The 21,960-nt window shown below is 41.8% G+C and overlaps 1 protein-coding gene across 3 annotated transcripts in view; it reads left to right on the forward strand.

Annotated features, from left to right (window-relative positions):
• The first annotated feature begins 7,428 nt into the window (after window positions 1–7,428).
• Window positions 7,429–21,960, forward strand: part of Plekha1 (pleckstrin homology domain containing A1) — a 60,116-nt gene continuing 45,584 nt past the window's right edge. For 2 of the 3 annotated variants that reach the window (XM_047552867.1, XM_047552865.1), the window contains exon 1: window positions 7,429–7,563. The gene's annotated coding sequence lies outside the window, so the exon portion shown is untranslated. Of the gene's footprint in view, window positions 7,564–8,619; window positions 8,714–21,960 lie in introns of all 3 variants that reach the window. The other variant, XM_047552866.1, reaches the window with a different exon arrangement.

Genomic DNA, 21,960 nt, shown 5'->3' on the forward strand with positions numbered 1-21,960 from the left:
AGGAGCCTCACCAATTTCTTCGGCCCTATCAGGGGGCAGATGTGCCCAGCGTACCTAGCTGCCAGCCCAGATCCATCCTCATTCTGACGGGAAGGCCAAAAATCCCAAGCAAGCATCGGGTGGGAGTTAGTTCATGGGAAGAGCCCTGGACCAGGAGTGGGGAGCCCTGTGCTTGCCTCTGGCTCCTGCTTCCTCGTAGCTTCCGTTCCTTCACCTGCCAACCAAGGTGGATGAGATCAGTGACTCTCAGCCCTGGCTGCGCGTCAGCATCACCTGCGAGCTCTTGAACGGATGCTGCAGTGAGATCCCATTACCCGTCCATCAGAAGGGCTAGAGTGCGAGGTGGACCAGCCTAAGGCAGGTGAGGCGCTCTGCTGTGGGAAGCGGATCGGTGAAGCACTGGGCTGCGGTACATTGTGAGGTTGAATGTACTCTTACCCTCTGACCCAGGAACACCACTTGATGATATTCAGGGGAAAAGAGTACCAGCGTCCATCCAAGGGGCCCCTAGAAATGCTCCAAGCAGCTGCATTCACAGCAGCCCCCACTGGAAACCCCAATATCCACCCGCAGATTGATTGTGCTTCTTTCACAAAATGGAATATTACCTAGCAATGCAACACACAGTGACATAGATACATTTCACAGATGCAATGTCGAACAAAAGAAGTTAGAACCCCCAAGGGTATATAACAAACTGTTGTTATAATTACAAGAGGTTCAGGAACAGGCAAACTAACTTATGATGATAGAAATCAGAACAGGGTGACCTTTGGTTGGCATAGGCAGTATTGTGGGGTGTCAGAAATCTTGATCTGGATGGTGGATACCTAGTTTATTGAGCTTTATACTAAAAGTTGTAGACTTTAAGCTGGGCATTGTGATACATGCCTGTAATCCCAGCTACTCCGGAGGCTGAGGCAGGAGGATCACAGGTTGTAGGCCAGCCTCAGCAATTTAGCGAGGTTCTGCCTCAAAACAGAAAGGACTGGAAATGTAGCTCAGTGTAGAGCTCTAGGTTCAATCCCTAGCATCTCTCTCTCTCTCTCTCTCTCTTTCACACACACACAGTTGTGTACTTTAAGTTAAACCTTAAAACAAAAGCAAAAACTAAAAGGAGAAAAAACAGAAGCCAGTCCCTGAAAGCAGGTATTCCGACTGAACTTCTGTGAAGCACCCCCTCCCCGTGCAGCAGGGCTTCATACACCTGGTGTGACCCCTCTTGAAGACCTTGCTTCTCCAAGGTTGCAGGCCCTGGCACCCGGCCAGCTGGGGGCCTTGTCCTGGACCGCACAGGCTGCAGGGTCCCAGGAGGAAACGGTCGCAAGTGCTCTTTCACCTGAAGGAAGTCTTGCATGAAGTGCTGGTGCGGAGCCGGCTGTGGCCGTCCCCAGCACGGGTCAGTCTGGCTTTGTCCCCAGAGTCAGCCTCTGCAGTACACCTGCTCTTGGCTGGGGCCCAGGCTTGGCATCTCTTCTCGCCGCGGAGAGCCGGCTAAGGAGGCAAGAAAGCCGTGATTCACATAAGCCACCGTGGACCGGGCAAAGAATTGTGAATGGACTCACGCTGGAGACTTCTGGTTCTCACAGCTGCGGAGGGAGATCGCCCTGGGAATTCTGAGTGTTGTGCTGTGCTGACTGCAGCTTCCATTGTTGGGCTCTGATTACAGCTTTTGTTTCACCATAAAGTACAGTTATTAAATGCCAGCCTGGAACAAAGATGTATTTACCCGCCAGGGGGTCGGGGGAAGGCAAGCTATTTTTAGAGCTGCCTCTGCTGTTGCCTGGGGGAGGGGCAGTGGTGGGGGAGGGGAGCAACCTGGGAGCTTTTATTTTAATTTTTTTATATACTTTTCAGTACTGGAGTCTGGGAGCCTTTGGGTGAAAAGTGAAATGTTTCTGGGGGAGCCGGGAAGGATCGAAACCACCAGTCCTGCCCCAGCACCGAGTCCTTTCTAAGGCGGGCTCTCCTTACCCCATGTCAGATCTGCACGGTTCCACCCTCACCCATATTAAATTCCCCAAGGTCCTACACTGTAAACCCATCTCCTACACCGTAAACCCATCTCCATCATCCTGATGTATGTGAGCAATCAAAGAAATCAGAACTTGCCTACTGCCCCCGCCAGAGGCGGATTGTGTTGTTGCCTTGGACAGGCAAGTTCAGGAGTTGGGCTAAGCACCACCGGCTGCCCATGATGGAGACATTCTTACATGCCAGCGCTTTACGTAGCCAGGCTGAGAAGCAGGAGCTATTATGTATTTTACAGATGCAGAAACACTAGAGCCCAGAGAAATGAGGTAAGGAGCCAAAGGTGACCCATCTGGTCAGTGAGGATGGACTGGAGCCCTGGCTCTTTGCTTCCTCTTCCTGGGTTGGGGCCCAGGATGGCCAGGCCAAATGTGGAAGCTGTGATTCTGTGCTTTCCTTCCTCGGGGTCGGGGGTAGGGTCAAAGCATAGCTTGCAGTCAGCCTTCGGGGACTCCTGAGGCATCGGTTCTTGGGCTGGAACATCAATAACCTCCTCTGACAAATGGAGATGGAGGAAAGAAGCCAGGGGCCTTGGACTGAAGGAGCTGGACAAATCAGGGCCGGGTTGTAGGCGCCTTCTCCCGCAGGCAGAGGAGCTTGTGAAGCCAAGATGGAATCATCCCCAGAGTCTCCCTCAGCTTCTAGAATGTTCTCCACTTTAACACAGCAATTAGCAACCTACCTGTGGCTCTGGATGATCACTTTGACTTCAGAAAACTTCACTCTTCAGTCTGAATGACACATGGGAGCAAGAGTACACACGTCTGAATGATAGTGGGCAATCTAGCTCCTCGGTTTTAGGGTTTAGCAGCATCTCAGAACGCCATACGTGGTCAGCACAAGGGAGCTCACAGGACTGCTGGGGAGTTTCAGAGATGTGCTGTCCCACCAGTCCAGAGGTTCAGGGTTAGGCTTCTCGTTGCCTGATGATCAGAAGGCCAGCAAGATCTGGTTCTGCCCTCCATGAGTCTTGGAGGCCATCGCCTCCCCCAACTCCCACACTTTTCAAGGGCTTGGAGTTCAGGCCAGTGGCTGACCTGTTCAGAAATCCTATTCTTGACATCTGTTAGCAAGAAATAAGGGCAGTCCTTGGACTGTGGCCAGCTCTGGGAGGTGAGAATTGGCTGCAGGAGACTCCAGTCACCTCATCTGTAGTCTGAGCAGCTCCCTTAACCTGGCCTGCCCTGGGGAATTACCCAGAACCATCCTCTCCGTCACGAGGTTGCTGCCAGGTGTGGGTGGTTGGGAAGCCTCCCAGCTCCAGCCACCGAAGCAAAACCCCTTGAGCCCCTCAGGTTCTGATTCCACTTTTACACTAAAAAATAGGTAAGAGCTGTTTCTAACTCTCTGCTAGGCAGTTTTTGGAGGGGACACAAAAGAACAAAGCTGGGTTCAGACAGTGTTCTGTTCGTGTTCATTCTTGCTTTATCTTGGTTCTGATTTCCAGTAGGGTTTACTTCTGGACCTGCTCCTTCTGTTTCATTCCATCCACGAAGCGAGCTTGTGGCATTCATTGTTCAGTAGGTGTATCTGTTTGAGGCATTAAGGTTTGACCAGAACAGATAAAATCCCTGTCCACTTGGAGGGTACCTTCTAGGACAGGTAGAAAATAAACAAGATAAATAAAATAGATATGCAATATATATGTCATATGTATAAGATATAGATTATACATATGTATGTAAAAATAAAGCAGAGAAGTGAAATACGAAACATCCACAGGAGGGGGGAAGTCAAATACTGTATTAGAGAGGCAGACAGAGCTCAGGAACCTTCCCTGAAACTTTGGATAAATCAAATGCCTTCTCTACTCTGCTCCCTTTTGTCAAAAGGGCTGACGTCTTTAGGGAGGGAGGATCCAGGGCCCACGCTAAGCATGTTGGAAGGGATGAAGAAATATTTTCAAATGAAACACTTAAGTATTTACACGTGCAAAGCAAGATAATGATGGCGACAGTGATCTTTTAAGAGTAAACTGCAGATCCTTGAATTCAGATTTCTCCTTTTTCTTCTGATGACAAAGATCCATGGAATATTCCAGTTTGCCTCAGTGCCTTTGGTGGGTCTTTAGTTTCTTGGTTTGCTTTCAGACTGTAATTTCAACAGGGAAATAGTCCACATTTTTTTTTTTCCTTTAAATAACACTGAAAGAACTGTTATGTAACAAAACCCTCTCCACCAAAAAAAAAAAAAAAAAAAAAAAGCAGAGACAGCTTTTTTTTTTTGTCCTTTCCTCAGTCTCTGTACCTACTGGCTGATCAGGAGTTGTCAAGTTCTACTTATAACCAAACCTCAAAGCAGTCCTGGGGTGACCTTGCTGTGCTTGTTTGGGCAAACTGAGTCATTTCTCTGGCTTCCCTCATTGTATACAGATTTGGTGCTGAAAGTCAAACAATATTTGGGGTTTCTTATACAAAAAAGAGCAAAGGAACAATTTTATACCACTCAGTTGATGATGTCAAATGCTAGTAACAATCGGGAAAATGATTCCCTCTGGGTCCAAGACAGAGGGAGTTGGAGGCTCTCTGCCTCAGTGGTCTGATTTCAGGACCAGGGTTTTCAGATCAATTAAAACATGCTAAAAATGTGCTGGGAAAATTGGAAAACCATATGTAACAAAATGAAATTAAACCCCTATTATCCTACACAAAAATCAATTCAAAATGAACCAAAGACTTAGGCACTAGAACAGAGAGACTCTGCAACTACCAGAAGAAAAAGCAGGCCCAAATCTTTGTCATGTCAATTTAGGATCTGACTTCCTTAACAAGACTCCTAAAGTGCAAGAAGTAAAATTAAGAATCAATAAATGGGATGGATTCAAACTAAAAAGCTTCTTGTCAGCAAAGGAAACAATCAGTAACATGAAGAGAGAGCCTACAGAATGGGAGAAAATCTTTACCACATGAACCTCAGATACAGCATAATCTCCAGGATATATAAAGAACTCAAAAACCTTAACACCAAAATAACAAATAACTCAACCAATAAATGGGCTAAGGAACTGAACAGACACTTCACAGAAGAAGAACTACAACCAATCAACAAATACATGAAAAAATGTTCATCATCTCTTGCAATTAGAGAAATGCAAATCAAAACTACTCTAAGATTTCCTCTCACTCCAGTCGGAATGGCATTATCAAATACAAACAACAATAAGTGTTGTTTGCATGTGGGGGAAAAGGTACACTCATACATTGCCGGTGGGACTGCAGATGGTGCAACCACTCTGGAAAGAGGTATGAAGATTTCTCAGAACACTTGGAATGGAACCACCATTTGACCCAATTATCTCACTCCTCAGTTTATACACAGAGGACTTAAAATCAGCACACTACAGTGACACAGTCACATCAGTGTTTATGGCAGTTCAATTCACAATAGAATCAATCTAGATGCCCTTCAACAGATGAATGGATAAATAAAATGTGGCACATATACACAATGGAATATTAGTCAGTCTTAAAGCAAAATGAAATTATAGCATTTGCAGGTAAATGGGTGGAACTAGAGAATATCATGCTAAGTGAAATAAACCAATCCCCAAAAATCAAAGGCCGAATGTTTTCTCTGACAAGCAGACACTGATTCATAGTGGAGGGTGGGTAAGGAAGAATGAAGGAATTTTGGATTATGCAGAGGGGAGTGAGGAGGCGGGGGTAGTGGGGATGGGAAGGACCATAGAATGAGACAGACATTATTACCCTATATACATGTATGATTGATTACACTATTGGTATGACTCAGCACCATGTACAGTCAGAGGAAAGAAGTTATGCTCCATTTATGTACAGTGTGTCAAAATACATTCTACCATCATGTGTAACCACTTAGAACAAATAAAAATAAAATTAAAACAACATACTAAAGTTGAATTTAAATTTCAGATAAACAGGAAATATCTGTTAAGTATGCTTCAAATATTCCATCTCCAATCTTCTAGGATTCTAGAGTTAAAAAGCTAGAGACCTCTTTCAGATCTTCCAGCCAGGGAAGCCCAGCTCAAATGCCTGGAGGAACCCGGCAGGTAACATCTGGATTTTTATGTGAAAACTCTTATTTTTAAATGTTAGCCACACATTCAGTTAAACCAAGCAAAAACCCATTGTGTGGATAAAAGGAAACAGTCTGTTCTGGCTACTTTATAGACTCTGGTGAGGCCAAACCATTTCAACCATTACACAGAAGAGGAAATGAGGCCCCAAGGAGAGACAAGTGTCATAAAGGCTGCACAGCTAAAACGGTTTCTCAGAAGACAACAGAACAATCAACTTGGAGGAAGGGCAGCTGAAGAGGAAATCTGAGAGCCAGCGCAGGAACATTCCACATAGTTTGCAAGGTATGCTCACCTTCAACAGCTTATTCAACTCTGAGAACAGTGTGTCCTACTACCTCAGAACATCGACTGTCTCCTGTACCATCTTCACATAGGAAGGATGTACTGAAAGGTGTTGAAAAAACTTTTGGAGGGGGAGGGATGTGATCTAAGGTTGTGCAGGGAGAAGAAAGGAACACAAAAGGAATAAATACTTATTCAGAGTCTAGTGTGGGCTATGCACTGAGAAAGTTACGGAATGTAATTCTTTTCCAACTCGGCAATTTAAAAAAATTCTCATTCTTCAGATTTTGGCTCAGATATCACTTCCTCGGAGAACTTACCCTGACCACCCTTTCTGACGCTATCTCTGCAGCTTGCCCAGCTCTCCACCGCATTAAAATCTGTAATCATCTGGCGGAATTCTTACCTCCCCTTATCTAACCTAACCTCCCCTTACCTAACGCAGGATCCATTAGGGCTGGTACTTGGCACATGGTAGGTGCTCAACAAATACGTTAAATAGTTATAAATATTCGAGAATACATCGCCCTTAAAGAATTTCGACTAATCCTTTAAACTTCGCGTAGCCACCACCTCTGCTTCTAACACCATTCTAATTAGGAGGTGGAGCTTCAGTTCAAAGGGAGAAAGAAGTGGTAAGGGGCGAAAAATTGGTGCTCGGAGGCAGAAAGCACTTTTATTCACATCTCACCGCAGTTTATGAATTTATGCCTCCTGGACCGACTGTGCAACGGTTTGCAAACAAATTTATCTGCAAGCAAAGGAAACCTCATTTTAAATATCCCTTCCCCTCGCAGCTCCGGGCGATGACATCAGAGGACGCGGAGTTCCACCTCCGAGCCAAGCTCGCGGTCCTCGCGAACTACGCGTCCCAGGATGCACCGCGGCGCAGGAGCCCGGCGCTCCGCACGCGCCCCGCCCCGGCGCGCCCCGGGCCGCGCCCTGGAACGAGGAAGACGCCCGACGCCCCGCCCGTCACGCCGCTGGGCGCGCGCGGGGCCTGCCGGGACTTGGAGTTCTCGCGCACTGGGAGTGCCCGCTCCGGAATCTCAGTCGCCGTCTGGGGGCTGAGGCGACGCGGCCGCGCGTGCGCAGTGCGCGGGCGGGCCGTCGTGGGCGCCGCTGCCGACCTGTGGGTGCCTGTGGGAACCGGGGCCGCGGCGGCGCGGGTGCTCCGGGCCGAGGCCGCGGTAAAGTGGGGCGTGTGGAGCGCGACCGCTCAGGGGCGGCAGGGGCGAGGCCGGGCGCGGGGCGAGGCGGCGGCGGCGGCGAGCGGGAGGCGGCCGGGCGTGCGCCGCGGGGCCGGCAGGCCGGTGAGCGCGGGGCCGCGCCCCCTCCCGCGCGCGGTGCACCTGGCGAGGCCGCGGACCGGCTCACCTGCGCGCGGGTTGCTGGCGGGCAAGTCGGGCAGGGCGGGGGCCCGCGGAGTCCTCGGTGCTCTCGCCGGGAAGCGCGGCGGCCCCTCCCTCCCTGTCTCCGAACGCCGCCCGGGACGCGCAGCGCGGGGCCAGCTGTCCGGGGATTCCCGGCGGCGGCGGCGCCTGTCGAGTGGCGCGGCTCCAGGCCGAGCCCGGCCGTCGGCGCTGGGCATCCTCGGCTGCGGGTCGAACGCGCCTTCCCAGCGGGACTCTCCCGCGGGCTCGCGCAGGCCGGGTGGTTGGCCCGCGCACTTCGGTGGTGCAGATGGCCAGCGGGAGAGGCAAGTGGCTGGCCCAAGGTCACGCAGGTGGACCGGGGCGGCGACGAGAAGCCAGGTCGGGGGCTGGACGCCAGCCTCCGGCCGCAGCTGACGGGCGGCCCCGCGTGGCTTGTGGTTTATTTCAACGCTTTCTATTGACCTCCTGGATTGATCATCGGAGGGGAAAGTGGTGTCATTCCGAAAGCGGTCCTGTTATTTATGGTGCTCGCAGCCTCTGCTCGAGGCAGAGCATCCAGGGGGCGGGCATCGGCCCTCCAGCCCGATGGCTCTCTCGATGGCTCTCTCGGGGGCAGATCCAGGACAGGCTTAAGCAGCAAATATTCAGGCGGTTTGTGCCGTTTTCGCCTTCGATTTCTGCTTCCCGTCCTCTCTAATACTTGTTTTCTCTGCGGTTGGTTGTTGTTTGTTTTAGTAAGATTTTCTTTGCTTTAAGTAAGCCCTTGCTTTTGTAAATTAGTTTTCTAACTCGAAAATCTTATTTCCTGTGTGTTTAATGACTGGAACAAGTAGCACACTCTGAGGTTTGTACCTTTGTCTTTTATCTTAGAACTACTGAGCGATCTGCATTATTTCCCGCCGAGTACCCAGCGCACATACTTTCTATGTTTAGTGCCATTAAAAGACTTTACCGCAAAATTTGGGTGAGTGGTATGTGATTCGGAGAAAAACTTGGGGGGAAAAAGTTTACAATTTTGTAAAACTGTTTACCTTTGCAATCTGAAGAACTTGCACCATTATTTCAGAAATAGAGTCATTCTAAAATTTCTATTACTTTTTATACTAGTATATATATTTTTTTCATATTGACACACTTGTGGCAAAAATTATTTCTCCAAATAATAAGGACGGGATAGACCTTATCTGGTCCAAATCTTCCTAAGAGAAATTACGTTTTGGAATACTGATACATTTAAACAAGAATATTAAGCTTGACAGAATGGCATTTATTTTATTTTTTAGTGCTATAAAGTGACCAGCATATCCATTAACAGGTTTTTCTTAAGAGTCAACCTGTATCAAGGCATATGACTGTGGATTTGTCTTTTGGGGTAAGCAGGGGAAAACTTTTGCAACACTAAGAAGATGTGACATGTATGTTGCTTTCTATCTCAGTTTATCTTGTTAATTTGTAGTTTTATTTTTGCTGGAGTGTGGGGGTGTGGAGCAGGTTTGGGTCTTTTTTCTTTCCAGATTTAGAATAGGAAAGAGAGGTGGTGTGTAAATTTGAGTTTGTCCTAGACTAGGAAAGACAGTGGAACAGGATAAGTACACAATTGTGAGGAAACTGCTATGAGTTCATAAACCGGAAGGACCTTTTTAGAAGTGTTTAAAGATGTTAAGAATAGCATTGGGTTTTTTCTTTAAAAAGTCATTGTGGGCATTATTCAATGCTGGTTAAAAACTTCTGGGATGTAAAGTTATTGAAGATTCCCAGGAAGATACTTGGGAAAGATGAGAAACACTATAGATATTCAGGGGAACTTTTTCCTTAAAAATACTTGCTAGAGCTTTTTAAAAAGTGACTTTATTGCCTAAGCCTGAAAATTCCTTACTATTATTATTATAGTCATACTGCAAATCCTACAATTTGACTGTATAATTTGTAACCCAGAATGAAATCTAAGCAAAATTTATTAGCATAATTTAAGTCAAATTTTGAGATTGACATATTGCTTAATGTTAGTTACTTCTGGTCCCATTTAAATAAGTCTGTCATTTAAGAATGAGGAAGATAGTTTTCTGAATAGAATACTAATTATTCAGATGTGTCAAAAGCTACATTTTGCTTTTATTAGATTAAAAATTATCAAATTTATTAGATAGAAATTTTGAATACTGTAAGAGTAACTGTCTTAAGTACTTCTCCCTGGTGCCAGAACTGTGAGCTAAGGTAATACACAATTTTTTTTCACAAGCTTGAGCAGTTTATTTTTGGTAATGTTAAAACTTTGTTTTAAATTTCAAGATTCTTAAAATCCAATTTCAGGTCTGTAACAAATGGATTCAGAAGGATAAATATTAAAATATAGTTTTAGAGATTTTTTTTTGACCCTTTGTGAATAACCCTGCCTTTAGAAACGTACTGACATGTCATCAGAAAGGACTTCTAGGGGGCAGGAGCTTTTGGTAGCTTCCAGTGCTTGCCTATAATGCTTAATTAATTAAAAAAAAATATATGGGGTGTTTTTATGTAAAAATAAAGCTTCATGTTGATATTTGCTGCAGTAGTAAGACTCTTAAAATTAATGAGTAACTAAACCGTTTAACCCTAAGTAATATTTTTTTTTCCTTGTAGGTACTATGTGCATTTGTAATTCCTAGAAAATATTTAAGCAAACATTTGTTTGCTGTTTATTTTAGAATAGCCTTTTGAATAGTTGAATAGCTTTGCTTCAGGAAGATACTGCTCTTGGGGATTTTTATGTTAAACTTTCTTTGAAGAAATTTTATTGATTGTAAAATAATTAGAATCATTCAGAATTTTTAATTGAATATGTTTTAGAATAAAATTTTATTTCCAAGTGGCACTTTATCGGACTTTGCAATCTGATAGCTTTATTCTCCAAAAAGTCATTGTTTTACCTAACCGCTAGGCATCCTAGGCTTTTATAGTTTAACCACTGAGTTCTAGCTAGATTCTGGATTCATTTTAACCTCTTGAAGAAATATCAGTTATAGACACTAGAGGTGGCAGTAGTGTCAGAGGGCTTCTAATACAGCATATTACCCAATACAGTAAATCTGCCCTGAGAATTTCCACGTCAGGTGTTCCCTCCCATTCCTGTGGGTGGTAATGCAGTTCCCTGTGTCATCAGGTTATTGAGCAGTCCCAACCTGGTGCAAACAAACAAGACAGTTTTCATTTTCACCATTCACTGCTTTCAACTGTGCTTTGTAGGATCTTCTGCTCTCCCTCCCCCTGCCTTGTGACATCATGGGTAAATGATAGCTTTTCTATCATTTACAGCTATTAAAAGCTCCAGTCTGTTCTAGTTTAAGCCATCAATCTCATATTCAATTTAGAACTCCTTTCCTCCCTTACCCAGGGTCTGGCACTTAATGTGGCCAGCACGTGGGGAAGGGAGGGATTACAGTATGCTCTAGGATGCCTCTTTTTTCTTAAGCTATCTACTGGGATAGGGACTAGTTAGAAGAGAAATGGAAAAAGGCAAGTATTACTTACCAGCTTCTTGTAAATTTCCCTTACCACCCCCCTCTTTATTTTGGGTGTGTGTATGATGGTACTGGGACTTGAACTCAGGAGCCTTCTACCTCTGAGCTATATCCCCAGACCTTTTTATGTTTTGAGATGGGTCTCACTAAATTGCCCAGCATGACCTTGAACTTGTCATCCTCCCACCTCAGCCTCCCAAGAAGCTGGAATTACAGATACATACCTTCACCCAGCTGAGATCTGAAACTTTGTTGGGCCTAACTCTTTCTTGGTTAATAATGGCAGTCCATTGATATCCACTGGTGGATAACCAAACTGACATTTTTGGTGAGCTCTTGCAGGGAGATTCCCTACAGCACGCAGTTCCTGGGTATGAAATTTTCTGTAGCTGAACCTTTTCCAACCGCACACCATTGCCTATTTTTGTGAGTGTGGGGTGCGGGTGAATTTGGGTGAGGATCTTTCCACTTTGCAGCCACATTTTTTGATAATGGTAAGACTGCTCAAATTTAGGTGCTTCTGCATTTCCCTTTGTCCCACTGGAAACTCACTTCTCTGATGCCAAAGGGTGGCTTACAGGCTGCTTAAGTATGTCCCCTTTCCTGTATCTTGCTATGTCTCATCAGTTCTCTTTATTCCCCTGTTCAAATAGACAGTCAGCCAGTCAGTCTACCATGTAGTCAGACATTGAAATGGAGAGTGAGATTTTAGTTTCTCCTCCTTCTAGGTACTTTGATCTTGGTGAATGATTTCTCTTGGAGGCCTCCACCTCTGTTTTTGGGTGAACACGGCTTTACATCTGGTGTGTTCTCCCTGAAGCCTTTTAAGATGTTTAATTCTTTCCCTTTCTTCTGCCACTTGTTCTATAGAGGGCATGGATGGTAAGGTGGTGGTTAGGGTGCCAGGGCCCTGAGGTGTGTGTGTATGTGGCAGTTAGGTGAGGGGGCCGTGCCTAGTTCCACAGATGTTTGATTTTTTTTTTTTTTTTTTAACACTGGAGACTGAACCCAAGGGCGCTTTTGCTTTACCACTGAGCTACGTCCTCAGTCCTTTTTAATTTTTTATTTTGAGACAGTCTCACCAAGTTGCTGAGGATTGCCTCAAACTTGCTATCTTCCTGCCCCAGCCTCCTGAGTTGCTGGAATTACAGACTTGTACTAGTGTGCCTGACGAGATATTTGGTCCTTGATGTTTGTGTAATCCATTCTCCATCCACAAATTCAACCAACCACAGATCAAAAAAATTCAAGAAAAATAGTGCATTTATACTGAACATGTAGAGACTTTTTTTGGTCATTATTCCCTAACAATATAGTGTAACAATTCTTTACATAGCACTTATGTTGTATTAGGTATTATAAATATCCTGGAGATGCTTTACAGTATAGGGAGGATGTACGTAAGTTTTGTGCAAATACCACATAATTTTATATAAGGGACTTTAACATCCCCATAATCCCTATAGATAAGGAGGGACGACTACCTTCTCAGCTTTGTTTTGGGGGTAACAGGACTAGGTCCACTCAGCATCTAATTAACAAACAATATGAAGTTCTGTAGGCCTAAAAACAAAACTCTCACTGTGCAGAATTCAATTTTTCCTTCTTTTTCTTTGTCTCTTTTTTTTTGTTGTTGTTGTTTATTTCCTGGTTCCTGACTGGTGAAGTGTTAACTGTATCTTAATTTATGACTGTTTTGTAAGATCTCACATAAGTAAAGCTGAAGGACAAATTCAGGGGTTAATAATCTAATTTTAACTATTCCTGGTCTTATGCTGGCTTTACTAAGGATAGAAATCTAAACAGAAATACAGTGTTTGAATGTTTTTCCTTCTGTTAGCTAAATAAACCAGTTAAATCTGCTAAATGATTTTTTATATGATGAAGACAAAGTAACTTTCTCTCTGAAAACATTAATATTTGATGTAGTAATTATGGGTTTACTTAATACTTCATTCATCAAATAGTTTTTGAGTGCTTTCCATGTGCCAGCTGCTGTTTTAGGTATTGGAGAAACAGCAGTAAAAAAATTAAAAAAAAAAAAAAATTACTCTCATGGAGCCTGTATTCCAGTGTGGGGAAACTGGTAAATAAATGGTGAAGTATACCATTTGTTAGATATTGCTAAGGAGAAGAGTAAGCAGGAAGGGGAGGTGGGAAGTGGCAGATCATTTTGGAGGGTTTGCAATTTTAGATAAGGTCTCAGGGAATGCTTCACTAAAGAACCACAATTGATTTAAAAGGCTGTGAATGGGGCAACTTGTCTGGTGTCCCAGGGTCCAGATGAGTGAGCTGATGGGTGGGGGTGGGATGGGATGTGATGGGGTGAGCTGGGGAGTGATGCCTGTAGCCTTTATCTTTTTTTTTTTTTTTTTTTGCGGTGCTGGGGATTGAACCCAGGGCCTTATGCTTGCAAGCAAGGCAAGCATTCTACCAACTGAGCCATATCCCCATCCCTGCCTGTAGCCTTTATAAGGGCTTTGGCTTTTACTTTGAGTGGGATGGGATCCTACTGAAATAATGTTTCTTAACCTTGGCTGAGCATTAGAATTATCTGGAGAACTTTAAAAATGTACTCAGACCTGGATCCCACCTCAGAGTTTCTCATTTAATTGGGGTGGGGAATGCATCAGGAAGTCCTAGGCATCCAGATTTTTAGAAACTCCCAGGTAATTCTAATAAGCAGCTTAGGTGGACATCACTGCACTGAAGAGCTTGAGCAAAGTGATATCACAGTGTTAGAACATGGGGTCCCCTCATTTAAATCCCAGCTCTGCTGTTTCCTAATGTGACTTTGTATATGTATCTTAGTTTTTTCATCTGTAAAATTGTTGTTATAAGGGTTAAGCTAAAAGTTAAGTATTTAGAATAGTACTTATTTATTGAGTGAACCCCTGAACATGTATTTTGGCAGGATTACTATGGCTGCTACATTGAGAAGATACTTAAGTGGTGCAAGGGCTGAAGCAGGGAGGTCCTTTCCAGGTGGGAGGTGATGGTCAGTTGGACCAGAGTGTCAGCAAGTGGTAGGAACCCGTAGGATTCTGAATATATTTTGAAGATAGAACCAATAGAATTTGTTGATGGATTGGTCATGGAGTAAGAGGAACACCAACCACCAAAAGACTCAAGAGTGACTTCACAATATTTCACCTGAATGGAGGAAGAAAGGAATGGCAGTGTTCTGAGGAGGGGAAGATGGAGAGGATCAGGTTTCTGAGGGGAGTATCTGGACTCAGTTCTGACTTTGAGATGAATGTTAGGTAGGTAACTAGACTTGTAGAGTGGGCAGTGGTGCACATGAGTCCAGAGGCCAATAAAACGTTCAGGGCTATGGATACCAATTTGAAATCCTCACTGTTTAGACCTATGAAAATAAGTGAGCTCACTGAGATGATGTAAATAGAAAGTGGTCCCTGACACACGGCAACACATAGAGAGGTCTGGAAGATGAATTGCCCATTAGGGTCTTTGATGTTCTTTAGGATAAAGACAATTACAGTTATTTCATTTTTTAAAAAATAGCTTTATTGAGAAATAGTTCACACTTTAATTCACCGATTTAAAGTGAATTCAGTGGTTTTTAGTGTTTTGCAGTTGTGCAGCTATCATTACACTCAGTTGTAGAATATTTTGCTCACCCTTGGACCTTCCCATCCCTAGGCAGCTCATTTCTCTCTTATCCCCCATCGCTAGGCAGCTGCTCATCTACTTTCTGTCCTCAAGGGTTTGCCCATTGTGGGTATTTCATTTCAGGGGAATCACATAAGGTGTATTCTACGAGGGATAAGTGTCATCTATTAGGATGTGGCTTCTAGGTGGATTAGATTCTAACTTGTTTAGTGAAGGTGTTGGTGCTCTAAAAGTCTTCCACTGTAAAGATGCGTTTTCCTCTTTGCTATTACTAAGAAAACTGGGGTGGAATTTTGAGGCCTTATTAATATTCTGTTCCCTAACAATGTCTCATCTGGTGGTTTTAGTGTTCATTAAAGATGTTTGCTTGCCCAAGGCCCTGGGTTCAATTCCCAGCACCGTAAGAGTAAATAAATAAAGATGTTTGCTTAAATCAGTGAATACATTGGGATTGCAAAGTAGTGGATTTTTTTTTATTACCATTGTATTTTCAAAGATCATGAGTTCATAGTATTTCAGATTCAGATACGTTGTAAAAGAGCTTTTCTTTCTATTTTGTGTTTGTACTTTTTTCTTTGTTGTGAAAATCTTCATTCCTTATAACAAATGTTTTCTCTTTTTGGGGAGAGGGTACTGAGGATTGAACCCAGAGTGCTCTGTCTCTGAATTGCTGATGCTGCCCTTGAGCTTGCAGTTCTCCTGCCTCAGCTTCCCAAATTGCTGAGATCATAGGCGTGTGCTACCATACTCTACTACATTTTTAAATTTTATTTTAAATATAATCAGTAGGTTCAATATATTTTCATTATATTGTACATAAAGTCTTACAATGCATATATGTGATAGTTTCATATTGCAATACCAAGTAGGAATGCTAGATCACAAGATAAATGCTTATGATTTTGTTAAATAGTGTCAGATTCACCTCAATAGCTTTTCACCATTTTGCCTTCTCACCAGCTGTATAAGAAAGTTCTTATTTTCTTAAAACCTCACTAGTGTAGTGTTATTAAACTTTGGAATTTTTGCCAGTGTGATAAATGGAAATAATATTTCTATGTAGTATATATATTTCTTTTTTTAGAAAGTTTTTTTTTTTTTTTTTTTTTTTTGCGGTACTGGGGATCGAACTCAGGGCCTTGTGCTTGCGAGGCAAGCACTCTACCAGCTGAGCTATCTCCCCAGCCCAAAAGTTTTTTAATTATTATTTTTGTACTGGAGATCAAATCTAGGGTTGCTTTACCACTGAGCTAAACCTTTTTTTTTTTTTTTTTAATTTAATTTTAAGGCAGGGGCTTGCTCAGTTGCTTAGGACCTTGCTAAATTGCTGAGGCTAGCCTTGAAATTGATCCTCCTACCTCAGCATCTGGAATTGCTGGGATTATAGACCTGTTCCACAGGCTTAGATATTTCTAAACTTTACTATTATGGAGAATTGTGAATAGCCACGAAAGTAGGCAAGAGTAATATAAATTATCCTTATGCATCATTATTTAGCCCAAACAACCATCAACCCAGGCTATCTCCTTCATTCGTTCCTATCTCCAAAATTATTGGAAGAAAATCCCAGATACATTTTTATCTCTGTCAGTACGCATCTCTAAATGATAACTCATTTTATAAATAGCAATGATACCATTATCACACCAAAAATCTTACCTTAATATCATCATACAGTATTCATATTTCCACTTTTCTTAAATAGGATTTAAATAAGGTACAGTACATATGTTATGATCAGTCTAGTTGTCTTTTAAAGTCTTTTTTTAGTTTGTAGGTTCCTTATCAGTTCCTTTTTCCCCTACTGCTTTTTAATTTAATTTTGAAGAAACTAGTTGTCCTAAGAAATTCCCGGTAGTATAAATTCTGTCATTTGAATCCCTGTGTGTAGTTTCTCATGCTCTTTGACTGTCTTCTGTGTTCCTATAAATTGGTGGTTGGATTCAGAGGATCAGATTCAGAATGTTTTTGTTTTTCCTCCCAAAGTGGTCATAAACTGTGTCGCATTGTTCTGTGAGGAAGTGCATGAAGTTCACTTGCTTTTTGTGATGTCAGTGGTAATGCTCATTTCTGTTTTTTTTTTTTTTTTTTTTTAGGTTTCTCTTATGAGTGATGTTGAACATCTCTTTGTATATTTAAAGGCCATTTTTAAAGGCAACATCTGTTCATGTCTTTTACTCTTTTTTTTTTTTTCCAGTTCCGGGGGTTGAACCCAGGGCCTTGGACTTGTAAGACAAGCACTTTACCAACTGAACTAAATCCCCAGCCCCATCATTTTTTCTATTACACTTTTGATATATTTTCTTTGACCATTTTTGGTAAATTCTTTAAATGTTAGGGAGAAGCACTTTGTGATAAATAAATTGTAGATATTTTTTACTGGCTTTGATTTTACTTACCAAGTTTTTGACAGGCAGAAACTTGATAAATTATTTGTAGTCATTTATCAATGAGTTTTTATTTACTGGATTTTTTTATTGCTATATTTTGAATTTATGTACAAGTGTCTATTTAAAATGTACAGTTTAGCTATGTGCTTGTTTGTAACCCCAGAGACTATAAGGAAGCTGACGCAGGAGGGTCGAAAGTTTGAGGCCAGCCTCAGCAACTTAGTGAGATCCTGTCTCAAAGTGAAAAAGAACTAGGGATGTAACTTAGTGTTAAAGCACTAAAGGTTTATGAGTTTCAACCATGTCTGCAATCAAGATACAGATATAGAACATTTCCATAACCCTGAGAAGTATTCTAATACCCTTATAATCCATCCTCCCTTCCATGCCTTCCTTAAGCACTGATCTGCATTCTACCCTACATATTGGCGTGCATTTTTTGAATTGTATAGAAATAGAATCATACCTTGTATAACTTTTCATATCTTACTTTTTTTTCCACTTAGTGTAATGATTTTGAGATTTAGTCATATTGTCACATGTATTAGTAATTCCTTTTTACTGTAGAGCAGTCTTCCATTACATAGATATTACTCATTTATTTCTTCACCTGTTGATGGATGGATGTTTTTGGTTGTTTCTAGTTTAGGATTTTTGAATAGTCACTATAAAGTTTTGTCAGTCTTTGTGTGCATATATTTTACTTTCTCTTGGGTAAATATGTAGGAATAGAAGGACTGGGTCATCATAGGATAGGTGTATACTTGGTTTTATTGACAAACTTTCTGAAGTGGTTGTATCATTTTACATTCCCATCTGCAATGTATAAACTGGATTGTCTACATCTTTGATGACATTTTATGTTCAGTTTGCGTAGTTTTATTTGTTCTGGTGTGTATGGTAATTTTTAAAAATTTAAACTCAGGATTATCGAGGAGTTATTTATAAACAATAAATTTTACCCATTTTAAAATAGGTCTAGGGGGCTGGAGTTGTGATTCAGTGGCTCAGTGGTAGAGCGCTTGCCTGGCACATGTGAGGCCCTGGGTTCAATACTCAGCACCACATATAAATAAAATAAAAGATCCATTGACAACTAAAAAAGAAAATTATATAATATATATGTGTATATATACATATATAAAACAGAAACTCCTTTCTTATAAAAATTTAAAAAAATAAAATGGGTCGAGTTCTGTGAGTTTTCGCACATACATATAGCTACTTAACCACCACCACAATCAAAAATAAAAATAAACCAGGCGTGGTGGTGCATGCCTGTAATCCCAGTGCTTGGGAGACTGAGGCAGGAGTGTCTAAAGTTCAAAGTCGGCCTCAACAAAAGTGAGGCACTAAGCAACTCAGACCGTGTCTCTAAATAAGCTACAAAATAGGGCTGGGAATTTGGCTCAGTGATTGAGTGCCCCTGAGTTCACTTCCCAGAACCAAAAAAAAGAAAGAAAGAAAAGAAAGAAAATTTTCCTCGTGTTCTTTATTGGTTCTTCCCTTGTTCCAAGTCCTTTCAACTCTGATCTGCTTTCTATCACTATAGGGTTTTTGTTGTTGTTTCTTTTTACTTTGCACGCAGTTGAGTTCATGAAAATGTGGTATTTAGGCTTAAGAGTTTTAAGGCATTCGTAGGCTTGTAGTTCACCACAGTTAAGATACAGATCAACTCCACCACCCCCAGAATTACCTTTTGAAGTGAACTTCTCCCTCTACCCACTGATCTGTTCTTCTATAGCCTTTTCAGTCTGACTTTCACTTAGCAAAATACTTTTGAGACTTATCTATGTTTTGTATATTAATAGTTAATTCCTTTATATTGCTAAGTAGTATTCCATTTTATTGGATGTACCACAGTTGATTATTTACTCACCAGTTGAAGGACATTTGGGTTGTTTCTGGGTTTTGCCAATTATGAATAATGCTTTAAATGTTTGTATGAACAAAAACACCTAGGAGGGGGATTGCTGAGCTGTTTTGTAATGTTTTGTTTAACATTATAAGAAACTGCTGCTAAACTGATTTCCAAAGTTGCCCTACTATTTGCATCCCCAACAGCAATGTATGAGAGCCCACTTGTTCCACATCTTTGACAGCATTTGATACTGTCACGTTTCTTTGTCTTTGTTTTAGCCATTCAAGTAAGTGTGTTGTAGTATCTCACATATCTCATAGTTTTTTTTTTTTTTTTTTTCTTTTCTTTTGTTTTTTTGGACTGGAGATTGGACTCAGGCCACTTAACCACTGAGCCACATCCCCAACTTTTTTCTATTTTCCTTAGAGATAGGATCTCACTGAGTTGCTTAGTGCCTGGCTAAGTTGCTGAGACTGGCTTTGAACTCTCCATCCTCCTGCCTCAGCCTCCCAATCTGCTGAAATTACAGGCATGTGCCACCACACCTGGCTCATAGTTTTTTTGTAGTAACTTGCTGACTAATGGTGGTACACATCTTTATTTTTGTGCTCGTTTATATTTGTGTGTCTCCTTTTTTCATTTACCTGTTGAGTCTTTTACCTATTTTCCTGTTTGGTTGTTTGTCTAACTGAATTGTAATAATTACCTGCCTGTCCTTGTATGTCAGTTGTCTGATAGTTACAGGTATACTGAATATTATCTCCCATTTTGTGGCTTATTTTTATGTTTTTTTAACCCTATTTGTCCCATCATCCCAGATTTAGGACACCTATAAAAGCTTAAATTGAACCGCACACTCACTATGTTTTTGGAGATCTATTCTTTTGAAGAAAAGTAATAGGTAAATGAGTATTTGAACATATGTGTTTATAAACATACATAAAAGATATGTATCTCAAAATAACAAAAATAAAAAGGATTGTTACGTTGGCCACAAAAACAAAAACCTTACCTCTTTCAAGTTTCAGAGTTTTTAGGATTTTGGAATATTTGCATGAACTTTACCAGTTGAGCATTCCTAATCAAAAATTTGATATCAGTAATGCTCCAAGGTCCAAAACAGTTTTGTTTATGTATGATACTAGGGATTGAATCCAGGGCCTCATGCATGCTAGGCAAGCACTCTACCACCGAGCTACATTACAAGCCCTTTTTATTTTGAGACAGGATCTTCTAAATTACCCAGGCTGGCCTCCAACTTATGATCTTTCTTCCTCAGCCTCCAGAGTAGCTGAGATTACAGACGTACACCACCATGCTCAGCAGAGGTCTGAAACTTTTAGAGTGCCAACACAACACTCAAATGGTTTTGGATTTCACAGCATTTCAGATTTTTAAATTAGGAATGATAAACCTGCATAAAGCATTCAAGGAATTTTATTACTACAACATTTTGGATATTAAACTTCTGCTCTTCCATTAAGTCCAAAGATATTTCAACAAAATTGATACAGATGCATTAAAATAGGTTGGAAATCATAATCCAGAGCTTATATAATAATGAACAGTTTGTTATCTTCCACTGTCCTTTGAATTGACCCGGCTCACTTGGGCCCCTCCCTCCGGAGCTCCCTCCTGCAGATGCTGTCACGGGGCAGCTGGCACTCCAGCCCTCCACGGCTCTACTGGGCCAGTGGTCAGCATAGCCAGCCTCTTCATCTTTCTGCAGGTATGGCCACTTCTTTGCACACAGCTTCACTGTGGAAGAGCTGGCTTTTACACAGCATGGCAGTCCTAAGTCAGGTTTTGCATGTGAGTTTTTTTACATAAATAATTTATCTGGTCTACTTTTTCAAAATAAGGTAAAATTCTTTGGGGTATTAAAATATCCTGTAAGTTTATTTTTATAAATTGAGGTAAAATTAACATATGACAAACTTATTTTAGTGTTTCCATTTGCTGGCATTTAATACATTCACAGAGTTTTGCAAACCAGCACCTTAAAGAGTGTCAAAACATTTTTATCACCCATACCAATTAAGCAGTCCTTCTCCATTTCTCTCTTCCCTGCCAGGCCCTGGCAATCAATCTGCTTTCTATCTTTCTTACAAATGAGTTGTACAACGTGTGGCTGTTGCTGGCTTCTTTCTCTTAGCATTTAGAGGTTTATCCAGATTGTGACATGTCTCACTATGTCATTCCTTTCTCTTGTTCTGTCTCAGTAATATTCTTTTGTAGGGACGTACCCTGTTTAATTTATCCATTCACTTGTTGGTGGCTGTTTGGGTTGTTTCCCCTTTCGGCCATTATGAGTGTGTTGCTGTGAATCATTCATGTTCAGATGTACGGATTATCAGTCCTGAGTATGTCTGCAGTGGAATTGCTAGGTTGTGTGTAATTTTATGTTTAACCTTTGAAGAACGGCCGAACGGTTTCACACAGCTGTTGTACCATTTTACATTTCTACTAACAGTGTAGGAGAGTTCCCATTTCTCCATGTCCTTGCTAACACTTGTTTTCCTGTCTTAATTATAGCCATCCTAGTGGGTGTGAAGTGGTATCTCATTGTGGTTTTGATTAGCATTCCCTAATGGCTAATGACATTGTGCATCTATTTGTGTTCTTATTGGCCATTTTTTATTTCTTCTTTGGAGAAGTGTCTCAAGTTCTTTGCCCATTTTTAAATTGGATTGTTTTTTGTTCTTGAGTTGTAAGAATTATTTATATATTCTGAGTGCTAGACCCTTATATATATATATATGTATATATATATATATAATTTGTATAATTTGGAGCTATTTCTCCCTATAACTTGCCTTTTCACGTTCTT

The sequence above is a fragment of the Sciurus carolinensis genome, chromosome 5, assembly GCF_902686445.1.
Source record: "Sciurus carolinensis chromosome 5, mSciCar1.2, whole genome shotgun sequence".
NCBI classification, from domain to species: Eukaryota; Metazoa; Chordata; class Mammalia; order Rodentia; family Sciuridae; genus Sciurus; species Sciurus carolinensis.